Source organism: Triticum dicoccoides, chromosome 5B (assembly GCF_002162155.2).
Source record: "Triticum dicoccoides isolate Atlit2015 ecotype Zavitan chromosome 5B, WEW_v2.0, whole genome shotgun sequence".
Lineage (NCBI taxonomy): Eukaryota > Viridiplantae > Streptophyta > Magnoliopsida > Poales > Poaceae > Triticum > Triticum dicoccoides.
This window is the reverse complement of record NC_041389.1, coordinates 548645806-548650455: the sequence shown is the minus strand read 5'-3', so window position 1 is coordinate 548650455 and position 4650 is coordinate 548645806. Positions and strand designations below refer to the sequence as shown.

Below are 4650 nucleotides of genomic sequence, written 5' to 3'. Positions count from 1 at the left end.
TGAAACAAAAAAAGAACCTGAACATGGAGTTCGACATGTACAAGCTAGCATAATATACCGCCCCTAAAAAAAAGCATAATATACCATGATCAGCTTCAAAAATCTTCTAAACCACTTGAATAAGTATAATTACAACAAATAATATTTAGGTGATTTTAGGTTTAGCCACCGTGAGAGCGATGTAATGATAATAGACAATCTACTAGAAAGTAGAGTCCAGATGTTAGAGTTTCTGTGTGTCGATTGATTTTTGAGGTCCCTACTTCCCATGCTCATTTCAATCAATGTTCCAGAAAATACTCGATGTTGAAGGGGTCTAGGAAACAAGAAAAATGTCTGAAAACTGTGCAAAATGGACTCAAGGGTTTGTTTGTATGATTTTCATGGGATATGTAGTAGGGGAAGAAGGGGCTAAGAGTGTTGTTCCAATAAGTGGACTTTGAGCGATATTCATTTTATCAGGTCAGCCATTCTCCACGGTGGTAGACGTGCCTTGTGGTTTATTTTGTCTTGTTTTGTGAGGTTGACAAAGGGAAGAGTAATGAACATCAGTGGTTCCAATGGTCAAATTTATTTCTTATGCTTATAATATGCTCTTGTAGGGGAAATGGCTATTACATTGTGGGAGCAGGAAAGAAAATAATAAGGAGAAAGCACAAGAATATTAGATTGAATGGTATGAGTACCTATGGCGAACTTGGGGAAGAATGCCATGATCGAGAATTTCCTTTTGTAAGACTAGAAGAAATTGCCCTTGCAACTTACAATTTCTCTGAAACATGCATCATTGGAAAGGGAGGCTTCAGGAAAGTTTACAAGGTAACTTGATCGCGATATACACTTTGTTGTTATTCATTCTATATTAGAAGAGTTGATAAGTTCAGATGTCAAAGTTTAATCTAAGAGTTCCATTACATTTTTCTAGGGAATATTAGGTGGTCAAGAAGTTGCAGTCAAGAGGCTAAGCAAAGATTCTCATCAAGGAACACAAGAATTCAAGAATGAAGTAATTTTAATTGCCAAATTGCAACATAGAAACTTGGTTGGCCTTCTTGGATGTTGTGGTGAGGGAGATGAAAAGATCATAATATATGAATATCTTCCTAATGGAAGCTTAGAGGCCACATACCCTCTTCGGTACATATACTACTACTAAAACTATGATTTCATAAGACAACTGAAAATCATCCTATCTAACATTTGTTCTTTCTACAGATGACTAATTGTTGTTGAACTGGGGAACACCGTTTAGTATAATCAAAGGGGTTGCAAGGGGTCTTCTATATCTTCATGAAGATTCAAGGTTACCCCTAATTCACAGGGATCTCAAGGCTGGAAATATTTTGCTAGATGCAGATATGAAACCTAAGATAGCAGATTTTGGTATGGCTAGGATCTTTGGTGATAACCAACAAAATGCAAATACCCAATGTCTTGTCGGAACATAGTGAGAAACTTTGTATAACGTCATTTCATGCTACCTTGTCACAAAATTCAACTCCCATTGGCTAACTCTTTTGCTTAAAAACGGTCAAGCAGTGGCTACATGGCCCCTGAGTATGCAATAGAAGGCATTTTCTCTATGAAGTCTGACGTCTATAGTTTCGGCGTGTTAATGCTAGAGGTTGTAACCGGTATAAGGAGAAACTCTAATGGTCACACAATGAGTTTTCCTAGTCTCACAAATTATGTGAGTCTAGACAAGATTACTCTCAAGTTTAAATTTGTATTTCTATCAAGTATTTTGATTTTTTTATTCACCAAACTAAATAAAAACCGATGTGTCATTTTTTATTGTTGTAGGCATGGAATATGTGGAATGAAGGGAAGACAAAGGAATTGGCAGACTCGACTCTGATGGATAACTATTCACCTGATGAAGTTTTGCTCTGCATCCATGTGGGACTCATGTGTGTCCAAGAAAACCCAGATGACAGGCCACTCTTGTCAAATGTTGTGTTTGTCTTGGAGAATGGAAGCACAAACACTTCCAACCCCCAACCCCCCTGCCTAAGCGCGGAAATAGAGCAAATCGGGGTTGATATTCAAAACTCTATGAATAGTTTTACTCTTTCAGAGATACAAGGGCGGTGAAGTAATTTTGATTTAATATTATATGTATTGGAAAACTATTATACTGCCAGGTAAATAAAGAAAATGGGCTTGCATCAGCTGGTTTGGGGTCATTATATCTACTAATGTTCGATTTGATATGGTCGGCATCTCTAATCCTATTTTACGCTTGTGTTATTAGAAATCATGATTTTTTTTAATGTAGCGAAAGTATTTTCATGACAAATCTAATGGTACTACTTTGGTCTACAATCTGAATTATCTTTGTATTTGTCAGTAGTCAAAACTATAAAACATTGACCGTATGCTTTCTAGAAGTCATCTATTTTCAAACTTTTGTGACGAAGTCCATTTCGAGCTCCATTATCCATATACGCTGCAAACATTTCTTTTCTAACTTCTTATGATGTAAATTACTCCCTCTGTAAACTAATATAAAAGTGTTTAGATTATTACTTTAGTGTTTTAAATATTTTTATATTAGTTTACGGAGGGAGTACTTGAGATCCCAAACTAGAGCGCTGCGTCTAGATAGCCACCGGACATGGATTTGTCTGATAAAGTGACCGTTCTGACCCGAGAAGGCCCTGCGACTGTTCTCCTATCATACATCTTAATATTTCAGTCACTAGTCTCAGTGAGGGTAGCCTCCCAACTCCACTACCACGTACGCACGGCCACGGACCCGGCGCGCCCTAGCTCGCGCCCGACGCGTCCTGCGGTGGCTTATGCCCAACACTCACCCCCTTAAGCCACAAACTCAAAGGAGACCGACGTCCTCGACGCCGCCGTCCACCAGCAGCGCGCGCTCCGTCGCGCCATCGACGTTGTCGTTGTTGTAGCCGCCATCGCCCTGACGTCGCTGCCACGCCTGCCACCGTGCCGCCGTGCCCTTTGCGCGCACTCCCCACGTCCCCGCGCTCCCGGCCCGCGCTCCCGCCGCGCACGTACGCGATCTGCGCAACCAGGTCCAGCGCCTCGATGCGGTCCACGCCGCGGTCCTGACGTGCCCAACGCATCCAGTGCGCACCCATAACACGCACCGGTCGTGCCCGGCTCGCCGTCGCGGCATATTGCCCTGCACCGCCACGGCCTCCATGCCACCATGCAGTGCCTCCACGCCGCCACGCCGTGCTGCGCCGCCGCGCCACCACGCAGCGCCTCGGCGGCCTCCGCGGTCGCCGCACGTACGATGTCACTGCCCCGCCGCCTCCGCCACGCACCATGGCAGCCACAGCGCTGCCCACCTCCATAGGCCGACACACGGCCCAGAGCTCCATCGCGCAGCCGACGGCGAGCGCCGCCATCGCTGCCACGCCTCCGGCACGGCAAGCATGCCCAAGACACCAAACTCATGATACCAATTGTTGTTGCCGTAGCTCCGTCTCTCTAGCTCGTCCTCACTTGCCGTGGCACGAACCAACGAAGAAGAAGGAGGTGGAGAAGAATCCGAGCACAGAGATGACATGGTGGTGTTTTTCCTGGAGCCCGAACTCCACCCGCCGCACGTACGGCGTCTTTTCCCTCGAGCACGTACTCGAGCTGAACCCACTGGCTACATGGTTTGGCAACCCCGTGCTTTACATCAGCGATCAGGAGGGGATTTATACCCGAGCTGGCTGCACACGACGCAGCCCACCCGCCCCATTACATGGGCACGATCTGCATGCCCGCCCGCTTCATGCTAACGATGCGATAAACTCGCGCATGCACGGCCAGCTTCAACAGATTGCCATGACTATCTCCGCTACTCGCTAACTACTAACAGCAACGCACGCGCTCGGGCACGCACACACGCACGGCCATGGACCCGGTGCGCCCTAGCTCGCGCCCGACGCGTCCTGCGGTGGCTTATGCCCAACACTTGCCAGGGATGAAGTCACCAGATGGGTTCATGGTTGTTGGAGGGAATAAAAGCACACTCGAGGAGTGTAAATTAGAGTGCAGTCGCAACTGCTCCTGCGTGGCATATGCATATGCCAACCTAAGCAGTAGTAGGCATGGGAAAGACGTGACAAGGTGCTTGCTATGGGTGGGGGATTTGGTTGACACTGGCAAGTTTGGCACGACACTTTCGGTTGCCAGTGATACACTCTATCTCCGAGGCTTGGATGGAGCAGATGGTACCAAATCTATCCATGTACTAGTTCTCTCAAATACTTTACCTTCACGGTTCGTCCTTTTTATGCTAAGTATGTATTACACAGGGAGGGGGGCAAGAGCAATATTGTGAGGATTGTGTTGTCAGTTCTAGAAAGTGGTGTTTTGGTACTTAGCCTTTGCTTCGCATGGAGAAACACTCAAAGGTAAATTCACCCCTTCTCCCTAACTAGATAATTCATTTGAATACATCATCTTAAAATTTATGTATTATTGTACTTTATCCTTGGGCGTCAAAATCTTGAATCTACAAAAGCTAGAGCAAATAAACCCTTAGGTGAGTTTAAGCTTGCTTGGAGTCCACATGCTAGAGAAACTAGACTCGGCTTCGACTGGCTACAGGAAAGAAGAGCGATGGCTGATCAATATTATGCGCTAAAGGACATATGTGTCTGATGATATCTGTGCTCAGATGGT

The 4650-nt window shown here is 45.5% G+C and overlaps 1 pseudogene; it reads left to right on the top strand.

Moving 5' to 3' along the window:
• LOC119310040 overlaps positions 1-2094 on the top strand; it is a 4409-nt pseudogene extending 2315 nt beyond the window's left edge.
• Positions 2095-4650: the final 2556 nt, after the last annotated feature.